The 18,595-nt window shown below is 32.8% G+C and overlaps 2 non-coding genes across 2 annotated transcripts; one reads left to right on the forward strand and one right to left on the reverse strand.

The window, feature by feature from the left end:
• The first annotated feature begins 1,083 nt into the window (after positions 1 to 1,083).
• On the forward strand, positions 1,084 to 1,155 carry Trnae-cuc (transfer RNA glutamic acid (anticodon CUC)). Its single transcript has one exon. It is a non-coding gene; the product is annotated as a tRNA-Glu (tRNA).
• A 17,115-nt stretch (positions 1,156 to 18,270) lies between these two features.
• Trnap-ugg (transfer RNA proline (anticodon UGG)) lies at positions 18,271 to 18,342 on the reverse strand. Its single transcript has one exon. It is a non-coding gene; the product is annotated as a tRNA-Pro (tRNA).
• Between the last annotated feature and the right edge of the window lie 253 nt (positions 18,343 to 18,595).

An 18,595-nucleotide genomic window follows, 5' to 3' on the forward strand; every position in this document is an offset into this window, starting at 1 on the left:
TAGATAGAGAAGAGAAGAAAAAAGAGAAGAGAAGAAAAGAAGAGAAGACTATTGACGAGATTTTTATTTTCTTCCTGAAAACGCGAATACAGGGCATATTCTAAATAAATTAGACTCATACATTTTCATAACTCCATAATATATATATATATATATATATATATATATATATATATATATATATATATATATATGTTTAGTTAATTTAGTCGCATAAATTAATATACGAAAGTATAAATTTATGCGTAAGCTTTAAGTATTTACTTCAACAGTGCTCAATACGTAGGCAGAGTTAGGTAGTAAATTATAAAATATATATGGCAATCCACGCTAGGATTCATCAGGCTTATGCATAAGCCTGATGAATCCTAACGATCCATTTATCAATGACTGAAGGACCACTTGACCTTTGTCTTTGAGGTGAATAATGGATTCCTGTGGTAAGTGCCGCTGGCGGAGACGTCATCCTGTCATGTGAAGAACCGAGAGATGGAGCTACGTAGGCGTTCTAAGAAACAAAAAGCAGCCATTTTATACAGCCGGGTCAACTGCTGCTGATAGATACGCTTTAATGAGATCTGATTTTTGGTCGAGTGACGAAATTGTATTTATATCTGCTGCAAAAAATGTGTATTAAAAGATCGTCAATTTCGTTTTGTTAGAATGAGTGTAAACGTTAATGAGAGGGAGAACGGTGTGGCAGATTCATATCTTTCCCAACGGTATTAGGCTGTAGATGGCGACAAGAACTCAGTTGGGAATTAATGCATACTCACAATTTTTTTTTTATCTAACCTGATTTAGTTGGGTCAATTTTGGTGAAACATTTACCCATCTCACAGACACAAAATATCCAAGAAACTGTTTTATTTCTGTTTCTTGTAATATTTCCTGCATTGAACAATGCATAAAAAATACGTCTACACAGATTATTTATATGGAGTCAGCATTTTAAGAAAAATGACTCAGTTGTGAGCAAAAGAAAAAAGTCAGCAGTTCAGTAGCAGTCAGTAACTGATCAGATCAAGTGACGGATGGTAAATGATGATTAATATAGTCCTTTAGAAAGCCTAAACGTCAGATTCCCAAGTGGTCTAGTGGTTAGGATTCCGCGCTCTCACCGCGGCGGCCGGGGTTCGATTCCCCGCTTGGGAATGTGTCTTTTATTTTGCCTTTTCTATCCAACCTTTACTTATCCTTGTATTAATACTTTTTGTAAGTGAGTTGATTTCACAAAATATGAGCTCTTTCATTGAATTATTTAATGTTTACGAGAAATATTTATTTCGAATGTTGTTTCATACGTTAAAGTGTACATGCAAAACGGAGAAGCATATTTCACACGTATTTTTTTTTTTCGTATGAATCAAATTATTTTAATGTTGGCATTCGTTTCCCTGCTATCTTTATAGTTGGAATTCTTTCTAGAAAGACATTGTGTAGTTATAGGAGAAATCACGTGAACCTTAGTAACATCGAAAGTGAAAGTATTTCTGAGAAACGATCTGGATTCGAACTGTGTACCCACAGGTTGCCAGTTTGTGTCGTTAACCACTTAGCCACTATCGCTTTCAAATGAATAGTATATATAACGACAAAGTCGACAAAGCTGATTCTATTGGTTGCGATGACATCCATTGAGCAAGCAAACAACCCTTACATTTATTGAATTATTTATTTGACTTTATTATTCGATTAAACAATGAATCGTTAATATTTGTTTATTATTAATTTAATTATCAATTTCAGCGAAGCACATTTGTATGAATAGTAAATGTGGTATTGTATTAAGTGTCTATTTGACTTTAACGTCAAGTGCTTAAAGCTGTGTACAAAATAGCAACTTGTATTCAATGATTCATATACAATGAATCGTTTTCAACTGAAATCGCTATTGTGTTACTGTTTTAATATAGACACACTAACCTCGTCAACTGAAGTGTTCATATTAGCCAGGGGAACTTTTTTAAAAAGCATAAAATGATTTCCTTACTATATTGTTCTATGATATAATTCAACTGAAAAAGCTTAAGTTTTGATTTATAAAGACGCTTATTTGATAAAAAGATATATTTAAAAAAAACAAAACATGATTGTCCGTTACATTTAAGGAAGTCTATATATACTTGGCCTTTTGGTCAAGATGAAAGTGTAGTATCTGTTCCGGCAGATGCTGCACTTAAGATAATTTGTACCAGTCAATGGAGGGGAAACCCTCTATACTGGGACAATTATTATTTTTGGTAACCAGAGTGACCCCTTTTAGGGGAGCTGGTTTTTACCTCACATTAAAAACGGCCTTGTGCCTAATTTGCTCAGTGGGGGAGCAAATAAACACCATCTGTTCCGGCAAATGCTGCAAGCTATGACTAGCTATGACTAGCAAGGACCAGATGTGGGGGCAACCCCACATGCCTGACCATTAACCAGCTCCCATTTCCCACCTCTCGGGAGCTGGTCCCCTTTTCCCCTTCCCCCTCCCTTCACTCCTCACATTAAAAATCGGCCTTGTGCCTAATTTGCTCGGTGGGGGAGCAAATAAACACCATCTGTTCCGACAGATACTGCAAGCAAAGACCATATGTGGGGGCGACCCCACATATAAGACCTTGGTCAATGTAGGGGCAACCCTTCATACCAATTGTCACTATCCAGCTCCCCTACTCCCCGGGGAGTTGGTCCCCATTTCCCCTTCACTCCTCACATTAAAAATCGGCCTTGTGCCTAATTTGCTCTGTGGGGGAGCAAATAAATACCATCTGTTCTTCAGATGCTGCACTTCATTTTCTTGTTCTCTTTCGGTGGAGGAGAAATTCTTCACGACTGAGAGAATTTTTATTTTTGTACCTTTTCTCCACGTTAAAAAACGACCCTGGTGTCTAACTCTGTCCCGTGGGGAGGCATAGTAAATAGGTACATTTAAGGAAGTCTGTAGAGGTCGTTAAGCGCCAATTTAGGATTGAACGTATATTGTCGTGACCCCAATCCCGGTTAAAACTCAACACTCTTAACGATGTTTGATGTTTGAACAGAGATTGATACAATTTGATCTTTCTGCACAAATTGTCATACCACCTACGCTGTACGCCTACGCATGAATAACTGTGATAATCAGATCTTATCAAAGTGTTTTTTTTTATTTATTAGTGACAGCAAACCCGACTAAATATTTACCTAAAGTGCACGCGAAGTCCTGTCTCTCAGCTCCAACATTCCTTGTCATTGGAATCTCTACCGAACGACTCAATGCGTGCGTTCATCGCCAACCACAGCGTTTGTATGCTGTGGATTTCTTCTCCCCCGTTTTTCTATCTGGTTCTAATCGTGTCGTTATCTCTTACGCATTGGCAACTGCCCAGGAGTCCACTAGCCCACAAGTAAAAATAAAACATAAAAGGGAAACACAGACTCTGACCATTTCTGTAAACTATAAATTGCACTCTGGAAGCGTGTATGATACCATCGTGAGCAATAACCTTCGAAGTGTTAACGTTTATATCTTACAGTTCTGAATTTTTGGAATGAGGTATGAAAGTTTGTATCATTTGGATTAGTAGGACAAGTATCTTGAGTATCATCTGCCCAACGTTTTGGTCGATGTAACATTCGGCCTTTCTCAGGAGTAAAAGTGGCCATGTTTTGTGCAGGAAAAGTGGGGAGTTTACCTCTGCATTCTAACGTTTCGAATTTTTGGATTTAGTTAAAATTAAGTTTACAAAAGTATAAAGATATAGTTATGTCACATCTAAGTTATGACAAGTTTCTTTTTTGCACATGAATGTTTATTAATGCTTTAATTATAAATAAAACTATTCACAGAATAGATGTAACATCACTATACACTAAGGTCCCACTTACAAAATCTTTAATAAACATCTAATAATTCAACATTAATCTACCTTTTCTTCCCAACACTTTTATAAAAAGCATTAGACTAATAACTGACATGACTTATTTTCAATTCAATAATAATTTATACAAGCAAAATTTCCTGTGTAATCCTCTTAGTCGAGTACTAGCCTGACTTTTTTAGAATTTCTAGTATCTGTTCCTTTCACGTTAAGATTTCTTCCAAAAACAGAATACTTTATTTTTATACTAGGGGGCTACCCGGCGTTGCTCGGGACCGTATAAACAATGAGAAAATCTAACTGGATTTTGAATATATTTGTAGTAGAGAGGAATTTTTAATGGCTATGTAGTATTTGGTATTTCGAGCATTAAGTAGTTGCTATTTTGAGCATTAAGTAGTTACAATCTGATAATGACCTTTGATATAAAAAAGATCACCTGGAAATATTAAGAGTAGAATTGTAAATAACAATGTTTTCAAATGTTTTTTTCAGCATAGCCTCCTTATATTAACAGAAGAAAGTCAGCAAATCCATTCACATTTCGTATGCATTGTTTACATTTAGAAATCGAGTAATTATGATCTTCGTCGGTAAATATATGAAATCAGTCATAGTTTGATTTGTTCCAAATCGATGTTCGTGAAAATTTGACATTTGACATTTCTTAAATGCGATAATCACGATGGTATAATAATTTTCACCGGAAAATAAATGTTTAACTGTATGCACCCCCCCCCCAAAAAAATACCAATGTTAAACTTGGAAACTGTGACACCCCCCCCCCAAAAAAAAAAGAAAAGAAAATAGCGATGTCAAACTTTCCATAACGCTCGGAAAAATGTAAAGAGAAGACGGAAAAATCGAACGTAACGAAACGAAATAAAACGGAAATGAATTAGTAAATGGTACGAAAAAAAGAAAAAAAAATGAAAAAAAAACTAACGATGTCAAACTTTCCAGAAAGATCGAATAAATGTAAACAGAAAAAATAAAATCTGAGGGAACGAAACGAAATAAAACGGAAATGATTTAATCTATGGTTTAAAAAAAAATAAATAGAAAGAATCTGTGTGTATATATGTATAGTTGTTAGTGTAAAACTGCGAACAACGTAAAAGTAAGCAATATAATTGTCTTAGTTTAAAAATGTGAACAACGTAAAGCTAAGCTTGGTTTAGGTTTAAACTTGATATTTTAGATTACGAAATGTGATAATTACGATGGTATAATTATTTTGACCGGAAAATAAAAAGAAAATAACGATGTCAAACTTACCATAAACTTCGCATAAACGTAAACATAAAAAAGAAAAGTCGAATTGAACGAAATCAAATGAATCGGAAATAAATATATAAATATAACGGTGTCAAACATTCCAGTAAGATCGGAAAAATGTCAACAGAAAAATATAACGGAACGAAAACAAAATATAACGGAAATGATGTAATATATGGTTCCAAAAAACTAAATAAATAAATAAAAATAAAATGGAAAACATCTGTTTGCAAATTGTTTGTATTAGTGTAAAAATGTGTAAAACGTGTAAGTAATGTTTATCTTTCCTAGCGTATAAATGTAAACAACGTATATGTAAGAGTGGTGCGTTTTTCCCAATAGGAAGCAGTTCAGTTTTTGTAAGCAACTAATAAACCCGTAAACGGTGGGCGTCCGAAAACGTTCCTCGTGAACGATGAAGCAGCGGTGTAAATGGGGAGCAGGAAAAGGAGGAATTTAATAAAGAGAAAAGATTTTACAACTTCCATTAAATCTAACTAATTTTGGCAGTGAACTCTCACCAGAACAAATATAGGAATAGACGATTATCGAGCAAGAGTAGAGGTAATAGGCCTATAGCACACCTCAGATAATGTGCCGCAGTTTGTGCATATCACATCTGCATGAAATCTCCTGATTTTTAATCCTATTAAGGTCAAACCCACAGGAGAAAAAATGAGTTCATTTTATTTATATAGAAGAATAGAATAGAAGAAGATAGATAGATAGAAAATAGAAGATAGATAGAAAAAAGAGATAAGAGAAGAGAAGATATAGAGACGAAAAGATAGATAGATAGATAGAAGAAGAAGAAGAAGATAGAGAAGAAGAGAAGAATAGATAGAAGATAGATAGAAGAGAAGATAGATAGATAGATAGATAGATAGATAGAATAGAATAGAATAGAATAGAATAGATAGATAGAAGATAGATAGAGAAGAGAAGGAAAACGAGAAGAGAAGAAAAGAAGAGAAGACTATTGACGAGATTTTTATTTTCTTCCTGAAAACGCGAATACAGCGCATATTCTAAATAAATTAGACTCATACATTTTCATAACTCCATAATATATATATATATATATATATATATATATATATATATATATATATATGTTTAGTTGATTTAGTCGCATAAATTAATATACGAAAGTATAAATTTATGCGTAAGCTTTAAGTATTTACTTCAACAGTGCTCAATACGTAGGCAGAGTTAGGTAGTAAGTTATAAAATATATATGGCAATCCACGCTAGGATTCATCAGGCTTATGCATAAGCCTTATGAATCCTAATGTGGATGAAACGCGGAATATTCTTTGTAGCTTAATTGCCGTATATATATATATATATATATATATATATATATATATATATATATATATATATATATATATATAATATTAGTGTTAGGACGATTAATCGGAATCGAAATCAGGAATCGGAAACACTGGAACTTTTGTGGATATCGGAATCGGCAAAACATTTTCCGGTGCCAAAAACGATTGTATTTTTTATTCAACTTTGTTTAAGTCAACATTTTTTACTGCTGGTAGTAATAATAAAATAATAAATATTTATTGATTTTTAAACAACCAGTAAAGCAAAATCAATAGATTACCCCCATACAAGAGTATTTTTACGTTTGATATCTTATTATGATATGCATATTTAGCATGTGTTTTGATGGTAATTGGAAAAATAACACTTCTATATTTAAATATAAAGAGATCTATAAAGAATCGGAATTGGTAATTGTATTGGAATCGGAAATTAAATACGGAATCGTTAATTGTATCGGAATCAGGAAAAATATTAGGATCGTTCAATCACACATACACACGCACACGCACGCACATATAATATGAATTAAATATATGTATATATATTTATATGTACGTTTTATTTTTTTATTACCGTATCTTTCTGTTAAGTTACATTATTGTTTCAGCTACCCGGCTGTTTTTTTGCCGTCCGTGGCTTCGTCAGACGTTTCTGTAAAAGTCTCAGGAAGCTACGGACGGCAAAAAAAAAAAAACAAAATAAAAACGGCCGGGTAGCTGTAACAATAATGTAACTTAACAGAAAGATACGGTAATAAAAAATAAAACGCATATTTGCTCTACAACAGTATTGAGCACTTTCTTCATCTTTTATTAATTACCATTTCTACTATATATATATATATATATATATATATATATATATATATATATATATAAATTAAAAATCTTGTTATTGAAAATTTATTCAAATTTTCAAGAACACATTATAAACATGTAAGGAAGGTATATACAATTTTAATCATCCGACAAGGAGTTCAAATATACAAGAAAAGCTTTATTCCATGGAGTTTCGAAGAATGCAATTCTTCTCATCAGAGGGAAGAGGTTTGCAAAATATACAACAAATTTTGCAGGTTAATGCATTGAAGGAAACAAACAATATTAAATTAATCATACTTACATAAAAACAGTTATTCAACAGTTAGTGACAATTTATGAGATTAAGAAAGCAAGAAACGCGAAAAAATGAGAAAAAGGATAAAAATCTAATGAGAAGAATGGTAAAATCCAGAACAGGAAAAATTCGGAATAGGTCCATTGGTAATGCATAAGAAAATAGAATTATAAATGTTCACAGTAAAATAACGTTTCCAGAAGAAACGTCAGATCTTAGAGAAGAGAAGTTCAACTTTTATATACATACAAAAAAACTTTTTTTTTTTTAATTTAAAGTAACGGATATATATATATATATATATATATATATATATATATATATATATATATATATATATATATATATTATTTAAACGTAAGGGGCTACTATTTGTGATCAAATCTACAGGCTACACTTTGGGATAAAATCTACGAGAACACTTATATTTCTGCAAGTTAGTACAGTCAGGGAAAGAAATTCAAGTCTAGAAGTTCGGGATAAGAAGCTATTTGAGTAGAAGGCATTCCGGCAACTAGTGATTTCTTAAGTGTAGAAGTTAGGCTTTTGCTGCTTAATGAGTTAGTCGGGATATTTACGTCAAAGGAGTACAAGTGTCTTGAATTCGTCTGAGCACATTCCATTAAAATCTTAGTAAAACAGGCACCGGAATAAAACGGCGATTGAATAAGTGTTGCACTTTGGTTGATAGTGCATGACTTATTAGGTAAGAGACTCTGTTTTGAACTCTGTCTAAGCGCGAGAGACTAATGGCAGATTCACCAACCCAGAGGTGGCCGGAGTACTCAATGCATCAGCGAATTATGTCATTGTTGAGATAGAGAATACTCTCAGGTATTAGCAACTTTCTAGCACAGTAAAGAGATGTCGCCTTCTTCGCAGCAATCATGACAATTTCGTCAATGTATTTGTTCCAACTCATGTTTACTGTGAATGTTAAGCCGATGAGTTTGAACGAAGTGGTTTCGAGTAACGTATGATAAGTCATAGCAATCAGTGGTGTAGAAGGTTTCTTGAAATTGAATAAGAACATTAAGAGTCCAAGTATTGACCCATGTGCCACACCCATATTTATCTCATTTTGTTCTGATTTACGACGATCGAAACAATCTGAATTTTTCTCTTGTCTAAGAAGGATTTGATTATATTAAGTATTCGTCTAATAATATCATATGATTTAATTTTCAAGAGAAGTCCCATCAGACCATGTCGTGTCAGTCGTGTCAGACCCTATCAAAGGCATTAGTAATATCTAGGGCTACTGTCCTATCCTTTCCTGCTTTATCCAGTGTGTGGTATATAGGTTAGGGGATTACAGTTAGGATATCTGCAATAGAACGAGCTTGCCTATATCTATACTCTCGGTCAGAAAGAAATTCAGTATCTATGAGGTGGTGAATTTGTGCTTGATTGATTAAAGACTCAAAGATTTTGGCGAAAAAGGCGATGATGCTAATGGGGCGATAACTGAGTGGGTCAGTTCTTTAATCAGAATTCTTGAGAACTGGTACCACAGAAGCAATTTACAAGCAGTCTGGAAAGCAATATTCAATAAGGCATTTGTTGAAGAGTTTGGAGAGAATTGGGTCAACCTCAGCGGAGCCTTTTTTAATAGTATAACAGAGATGAGGTCAGGTCCACACGCATTCGAAGTGTCTTAGTTTTTTATGTTCTCACAAATATGAGAAAGGGGTGATTTTCAAATTATCGTATGTGGCTTCTGTCCGCAAAGAGAAATTTGGGAGGGAGTATTTTGTTGGGTCTAAAGTAGAATTGTGCGCAAACCGCCGGACAAGAAAGTTAGCCTTCTCAGTTGCCGTGCAAACAACTGCACGGTTGTTAGATAAAGGGAGAATTTTTGATTGTCCAATTTTTACACTAATATGAATTTTGCAGAAATGGTGAGTTCCTAATTTCTGCGACTCAATGCGTTTGCTGGTGATTTCGGTATCTCTTCTCTTGGCTGCAGCTATTTTACTCTTAATATTATTCATAGCTTTTATATACTTTTGTCTATTTGTACTTATGTCGACTTATGTCGACTTATGTCGGTTAGGTTTGCGAAATGCATGCTGCCTTTGAGTAATGGCAGCTGCACTAGTATAATACCCATCGCCCAATTAGCCTCCTCCCTTTTTATGCCAAAATATTTGAGTCCTTAATTAATCAAGCTCTAGTCTACCACCTTACAGCTGCTAAACTTTTGTCAGACCACCAATATGGATTTAGGCAAGCCCGTTCTATTGCAGATATTCTAACTGTAATCTCTGAATGTTTATACCAAGCATTTAATAAGGCAGGGGAGGGCAGTAGTCCTAGATATATCTAAGGCTTTTGATAGGTTATGTCACGATGGTGGTTCTGATGAAAATAAAATCCTATGGTATTACTGGACGAATGCTTAGCATAATTAGATCCTTCTTAAATGAGAGAAAAATCCAGGTTGTCCTCGATGCGTGAACGTCCAAAAAATTTGATGTAAATGCGAGTGTACCTCAGGGATCGATCCTTGGGCCATTATTATTTCTGATATTCATAAATGACTTACCTGATAAAATTGTCTCTGTGATGGGTATATTTGCCGACGACACCACGTTAAAGGGGATGGTAAATAATAATTTATATACTTTATTGATTGACAAGACTAAAAGATTCCCAAGTAGTCTAGTGGCTAGGATTCCGCGCTCTCACCTCGACAGCCGAGGTTCGATTCCCCGCTTGGGAATGAGTACTTTTTATGTAAATTTGAATTAATAAGTTGAATAAATGGATAGAATTCTTATCTTTTTGTTCCCAAAACACTTACTTCATAATTTTCGAGGAAAAAATTACATCCAGTATTCAAGTATTAGATATGGTAAAGTCGTAGGAACTGAATTATATATTAATTTATTTAATTCAATATTTATAGAAAGTGATTTATTAAAACTTATCCATTAAAAGTAAGTTTACTTGTGCAATTATATATATATATATATATATATATATATATATATATATATATATATATATATATATATATATATATATATATATATTCCCCAAACCTCTGGCCTTGGTGGAGAGAGACTAAAACTTGCTGTTATGCTTTCAAATTATCTGAAATAACAGCAAAGGGAGACATTAAAAAAAAAAAAAATTATTCAAAATTTTAACCCCAAACAAGGCACAGTGCAACTTTGAAGTACGGGGCTACTGTCGGGAACATAAGTTGCAGGGGTATTATGAAGGGAGATGAGTGGCAAGATGTCTGTTCACATTACATTTGAACTTCTGCATGTCAGTACAGTTGGGAAAACAGAATCCCTGAAGTGAGTTCCAAAGTCTAGCAGTTCTGCGGAAGAAAGTATAGGAGTAGAAGGCTTTCTTACACCTAAGAATCTCTACTGTGAAGGGGTAGGACTTCGCTGATTGTCGGGTTTGTAGGGAGTGTTCACGTCGAGGGGTTCCAAGTGCTTGTAGTTCGTAAGAGCATTCGTCATTAAAGTACTTGTAGAACAAGTAGAGGGGTGCAAGATTTCGTCGATGAGACAGAGGCTGAAGTCTAGATGACAGTTCAAGACCTATCAGGTTGGCGACTCTTTTGAATCCTCTCATGAAGTGAGAGACAAGTAGCCGATGCACCAGCCCAAATGTGACCACAGTACTCCATAGATGGGTGAATGGTAGCCTTATAGAGGTACAGGATACTTTCAGGCGACAGTAGTTTTCTAGCACGGTAGAGAGAGTCCACTTTCTCCGCAGCAGCCTTGGTAATGCTCTCAATGTATCTATACCAGTTCATGTCCCTTGTAAACATTAGGCTGAGGAGTTTAAAGGAAGTACTTTCGCGTATCCAAATATTTCTCATATGTTATATTTCCCCTTTTTTGAAAAGAAAGTACGATCATGAATATCTACAGTATCAAACAATTTTATATACTGTAAAATGTACTTTATACATGAAAACTAAATAGTAGAGATATAACATATGTGAAATATTTGAAAACAAGTCTCCCCTGCTGTTATTTCAGATCATTTGGAAACACAGTAGCAATTTTTAGCTTCACTTCCATCAAGGTAAGAGGTTTGGGGGAAATATCAGATATTTTGTAATTCATGAGCAAAACTAGGAAAACAAATGACTATGACTGAATCATTTTATGTCTGTAAAAATGCCAACAATAGGTTCTTGATGATAGATGATCCCCTTAATGTGCGACCTAAAGGACAAATGTCACATAACCTACTACACAATTCAGATCATTACCTTTCCAACGAGCCTTCATTTGTTAAATTCTGATGAATAGTCGCTGAGATTTGGAACTTATAAAATTGTTAAAAAAGGTGGTATATATATATATATATATATATATATATATATATATATATATATATATATACTTGCTGTACCCTGCCACGCGTTGCTGTGGCTCAATTTGGTGTAATGGAAAATTCTAATAAAAAGAGAAAATGCATGTTTCTTATATTTGTAGTACAGCAATCCACTCCAAAAAGTAAAAAAAAAAAAGAGACGAAAATGAAAAAACAATGATACTCTTGCAGAATTGGATCCGGATCCTCATAAGTTACCGTCAATCATGGCTTGGGCTCGACCAACACTCAGTGGATTAAGCCGAAAGTTGCTAAAACGATGAAACGCTAAATAGAGTTTTTTAAAATTCTATTAAAAAATGTGAGTTTTTAATTAATATTTGGGTGATCAGGGGGGGGGTTACTATACACAGTTTCGAAAAAGTTGTCCAAAAACGAATAAATGAAAGCAAAGTTAAGGTAAATTACATTTCTACCTAACTGGATAATTTTTTAGTGTTTTTATTTAATGTAAAATGTTTAATCGGCTAAAAAAACTCAGTGTTTATCGATGTATTTGAAAAAGACGAATGGTCGCGGACTCTGTTGAATACGTTAAGTTTGGGAAAATCAGTTAAAAACTATACAAAACAGTGTCAGACACCTACTGATTATATGTTATTGTGACATAGGCTGACATATTCGGTGGGTTTCTGACAGGATTTTGTATAGTTTTTTAGTTTTAAATAATTTTCTCAAACTTAACATTATCAACAGTGTCCGCCACAATTTGTATTTTTCAAATACACTGATAAACACTGTTTTTCAAGCCAACTAAACGTTACAGTAAATAAAACGGGTTTGTATTACTAAACACAGAAACGAAAAAGTTGTTGAAAAATAAATATAACAAATAAATGTTATCACAGGCAAGATAAGTTACTTTTCTACCTAACTGGATAAGATTTTAGTGCTTTTATTTAGTGTAAAATGCTAATCGGTTTGAAAACATCTAGTGTTTATCTGTATATTTGAAAAATATAAATGGCGGCAGACAGTGTTGAACGCGTAAGTTTGGAAAAATAAGTTAAAACTAAAACAATTATACAAAATACTGTCAGGAACTCACTTAATATATGTTACCGTGACCTAGGCAGACATGTATTCGGTAGTTTTTACCAGTATTTTGTATAGTTTTTAGTTTTAACTCATTTTCCCAAACTAAACGTGTTTAACACAGTCTGCCACCATTTGTAATTTTCAAATATAGCAGTAAATGCTGTGTTTTTCGAGCCGAATAAACATTTTACATTAAAAAAAAAACAAAAAAAATATCCATTTTGGTAATAAAGTAACATATCTTGCCTTTGATAATATTTGTTATACATTTATTTTTTGACAACTTTTTCGAATCTATATGTACAGTAGTACAAACCCAATAAAAACACTAAAAATTATCCAATTAGGTAAAAAAAAGTAACTTATCTTGCCTTTGAAAATATTTACTTGTTATATATTTGTTTTTGCTCACAACTTTTTCAAGTCTTTGTGCAAGTAAAAACCCAAAGGGGGTATTTTTCTGTCTAATTTTATTTTTGGTACCACGCTTAAATTTAAATTTCACGATATCTTTTTTGGGGGAGGGTATTTTTTTTACATTAGGTCCACCTCCACAATTTTTGACTATGCTGAACAAGAATATCTCATTTAAAATTTGCAGAGGCAAGTAGTTTTCGATATATAAACCTGTACTATGCACTATAATTCACTGGCGGCCATGAATAAACACTCCCAACCTCACCTTATTAAGAATGGCTTTCGGAATAAACAACACCCATGCCTAACCACGTGTTTTAACCTTTTACCTGTCTTTCGTCTGTTAAAACGGCTTTTGAATAAATACCACCATTCTCCCCATGTGAAGAATGGCTTTCGGAATAAACACCCCCAACCTACCCATGTTAAATTTGTGGAGGTGGACCTAATGTGAAAATTTACCTTTTGTTTTTTAATAAATTGTTCGTTGAAAGCGCAAAATAGTGACAAAACACCATCCCCTACCCTTAGTAATAATGGCTAAAAAAATAACGGTTTTCTTGGTAGAAACTCTTCTGTATTTCACCTAACAATTTCTGGTGCTAATGAACTTACTGATCCGCGCTATATTTTTAAATCGTATTTCCCAGTTTAAAGTTTTATGATATGTTTTTTATTCAATTGTAAAATTGTACAGAATAGGTACAAACCCCCTTCCCCTCCCCATGTTAAGAATGGCTTTTTTTAAAATAATAATGTTATTATTTCAGGACGGATCACTCTCTGCATGAGTACCTAATATTTTTTCAGCCATTCTTACCATAGAGAGGGGATGGTGTTTTGTAACTATTCTGTGCTTTCAACTAACAATTTATTATTAAAAAAGATATCGTGAAATTATAAAAAAATAAAGATATTGTGAAAGTTGAATTTAACTTGAAAAAAAAAACTTGAATGGCGCGTTCAACATTGTAGCCAGAACTTATTTGGCAATAAGGTCACGTTAGTCGATTAATGGGTACTAATGCACTTACTGATCCGCGCTATTTTTTTTTTAATCGTATTTCCAAGCTTAATTAAAGTTTTATGTTTTTTGGGTATTTTTTTAGATTAGGTCCACCTCCACAATTTTAAATGGCGACATTTATAGGTTTCCGACTATGCTGAATACGGAAATCGCATTGAAATTTTGAAGAAATAAGTAGTTATCGAGATATAAATAGTTGTATTATGCACTGTATTCTTTGGCGGCCATCTTTGTTATGCGCGTAGATTTGTTTATGACGCGCGTGCGCGCGCGTAAAAAGATGGCCGCCAGAGATTACAATGTATTATACAACTTTTTATATCTCGATAACTACTTATTTCTGCAAAATTTCAATGCGAAACCCATAAAAGTCGACATTTAAAAGAAAATTGTGGAGGTTTACCGTTTTTTTTATTCAATTCTAAGGTTAAAGTACAGAATAGGTACAAAACACCCTCTTCTCCCCATGTTAAGAATGGCTTTTTAAATAACAACGTTATTATTTCAGCACGGATCAATAAGTGCATGAGTACCCAATTTCTTTAATAAAGAAAAAGCATTCATATTTTCTTATATAAAACAACTTCTGTAAAAAAGAAAGAAAAAACGTGTACTTTCAATTTTTGTTAAAAAAGGTTTTCTTTAAAAAAAATCCCAAAAAAACTACGGTAAAAAAAGCAAAAAACAAAACATTAATCGGTACTCATGCAGAGAGTGGTCCGTGCTGAAATAATAATGTTATTATTTAAAAAGCCATTCTTAACATGGGGAGGGTTTTTTTTACCTATTCTGTACAATTGAATAAAAAAAACATATCATAAAACTTTAATTAAACGTGAAAATATGATATAAAAAATAGCGCGGATCACTCTCTGCATTAGCACCGAAAGTACAGAATAGTTAGAAAAAATCCTCCCTCCCCATGTTAAGAATGGATTTCTAAATAATAATGTTAATGCTTCAGTACTGTTTCTTGTCTGCTTAAGTTTAGCTTTTGTTTATTAAATTGTTAGTTGAAAGTACAGAATAGTTACAAAACACGCCTAATCCCATGTTAAGAATGGCTTTCTAAATAATAACGTCATTATTTCAGCAGGCTAGCTTCTCTGCATAGGTACCATGTTTTGTTTATTAAATTGCTAGGTGAAAGGACAAAATAGTCACAAAATACCGTCCCCATGTTAAGAATGTCTTTCTAAATAACATGATTTCAGCACGGTATTTTCTATGCATAAGTACTATCGATTTTTGTATATTAAATTGTTAGGTGAAAGTATAGAATAGATGCAAAACTCCCTCCCCATGTTAAGAATAGCTTTCTAAATAACGGTATTATTTCAGCACGGTACATCTCTGCATAAGTACCATCTTTTGTTTATTAAATTGTTAGGTGAAAGTATAAAATAGTTACAAAACACCTTCCCCTTCTCATGTTAAGAATGGCTTTCTTAATAACATTATTTCAGCACGGTACCTTCTCTGCATAAGTACCATCTTTTGTTTATTAAAATTGTTACGTGAAAGTATAGAATAGTTACAAAACGCCCTCCCCATGCTAAGAATGGCTTTCTGTTATTATTTTAGCACAGTACTTTCTCTGCATAAATACCATGTTTTGTTTATTAAATTGTTAGGGAAAGTACGGTACTCATGCAGAGAGTGATCCGTGCTGAAATAATAACGTCATTATTTTTAAAAAAACATTCCTAACACGGGGAGGGGAGGGTGTTTTGTACCTAGTCTGTATTTTAACCTTACAATTGAATAAAAAACATATAATAAAACTTTAATTAAACGTTGAAATACGATTTAAAAAATAGCGCGGATCACTCTCTGCATTAGCACCAAATATTATTTAAGCACGTAAATTTTCTTCGAAAAAAAACTGTACTTTCACCTAACAATTTATAGTTTTAATAATAAAAAAGTTCATATTTTCTTATATCGAAAAAAAAAAAAAAAACAAAAGCAAAAAAATAAAAACAAAAACGTCTTCGAATCAAAAAGCAAGCAAGCAAGCATTTTTTTTGCCTGATATAATAAAGAAAAAAAATTTAAATTAAAAAATTTGGAAGATAAACAAATGAATTATGTTTTTTTTTTTACTTATCGAGTAAACAGAAAATGAAATCTAATTCGTTTCGTCACATCGTGGTGTATGAAATGAATTGAAACGGAAGTTCAGTTCTATCAACAAAACAGGTTCGCACTATCGGCTTATGAAAATTTTTTTATTTTATTTAATATTTTATAAGTAGCGATGTTAATTTATTTTAATAACATAGAAACATCCCTCGACTCTAAAGATGGATTGTCTGAAAATTTCCAATAAATTGGTAATGTAGAAATATGGTTTTATCGACTTTAAACGAACCAAGAATTATATATATATATATATATATATATATATATATATATATTTATATATATATATATATATTCAATTTGTCTTTACATAATACATAAGCAGTAATTTATTGCTACACAGTCAGTAGCATGTTTCGGTCTTCTAGTGTTTAGTAACTAGAGACCTCTTCAGGAAACAAACGTTTATTTACGAAAGCGGAATTCAAAAGAGGTCTCTAGTTACTAAACACTAGAAGACCGAAACATGCTCATGACTGTGTTGCAACAAATTATTGCTTATGTAAAGACAAATTGAATATGTAACTTGCTCTACTTCCGTATTGAGGACTCTTGTATTAACCTCGTTATATTTCATTGGTTACCCTACGTTTGAAAAATAGCAACTTCAAACTATATATCTATATCTATATATCTATAAAAGCGAACGTGTCTGTGTTTCTGTGTGTCTGTCTGTGCGTCTGTGTACATTTTCCTTCGCAATAACTCTGTTAATTTTCAGTTTACAGACTCGAAATTTGATATACAGGGTACTGAGATTTCGGAAAATCTACGTAATCGGTTTTCGGCCAGAAATTTGGCTGTTAAGGGATCAAAGTTCAACGATTTGACCTTTGAGACCGCTACCAAACTCCTCCAACAATTTTGGATCCAAACACTTGAAATTTTAGATATAGGTTCCTTTGACATGATTATAATTAATAATAACATGTTTTGAGGCCAAAACAATAAATGTTAAAGGGTCTTAATAGGGGTCAAATTTTAAAAAATTACGGCCTTTATTTTTTTTTGCTTAACATACACCTCCAAACAACCCATGCTAGTATATATATATATATATATATATATATATATATATATATATATACAACATGCAAGCTGAAATAATCAATCAGACGTGCTTTAATAATGGCTTGCTGCCAATATATATATATATATATATATATATATATATATATATATATATATATATATATATATATATATATTAGAATAATAATTTTAATACCTACAGACACTAATGTTTCATCCTTTCGGAAATCAGTGCAGAGCGACACGATGACTACCCGTCGGGTGATTATTCGTACCCGGCCACGAAGTCATCTATAACTCACAAAAAATAAATCAACAACTATGATTTTTATATATAGGCGAATTTTTATATTTATTCATTCATACACATACACACACACATATATATATATATATATATATATATATATATATATATATATATATATATATATATATGGTGTGTTTATACATTTAATATCTAAACATAAAAATTTCTAGTTTTTAAAAAGATTAGTAATGACACCATAATTGAAAACAGCAACAAACAATAAATTTAAGGAAAAAGTGTCAAGAATATGCGATAGAATGTTAGTTTAAAATTACTCCCACCCCACACACGGGCATTGTTATCTATCTTCACTAGGTAAATAAAGAAGAAAAAAAACATATGGGCTCGTCCGGGATTTGAACCCGGGACCTCTCGCACCCAAAGCGAGAATCATACCCCTAGACCAACGAGCCACGCACGCTTGTCGGTGCAGTTTTAAAATAATGTTTATATATTTTTCCTTTTCTATATAAGTAGGTCAGCTTTTGACACAAACTAGAATTACAAGAAGGAATATACATTTCATAGTTCATTATTCACACTATTCTAGCCGATATGTTTCGTAAATATAAATTTTAGAGAATTCTAAAATGTGCCACTTGGCTCGATTTCAGAACTCCTGATTATCGAATGAACCGTTATATTTAATGTTTTGATGGAGAAAAA

This window comes from Euprymna scolopes, chromosome 2 (genome assembly GCF_053919585.1).
Source record: "Euprymna scolopes isolate OS-2025 chromosome 2, ASM5391958v1, whole genome shotgun sequence".
Lineage (NCBI taxonomy): Eukaryota > Metazoa > Mollusca > Cephalopoda > Sepiida > Sepiolidae > Euprymna > Euprymna scolopes.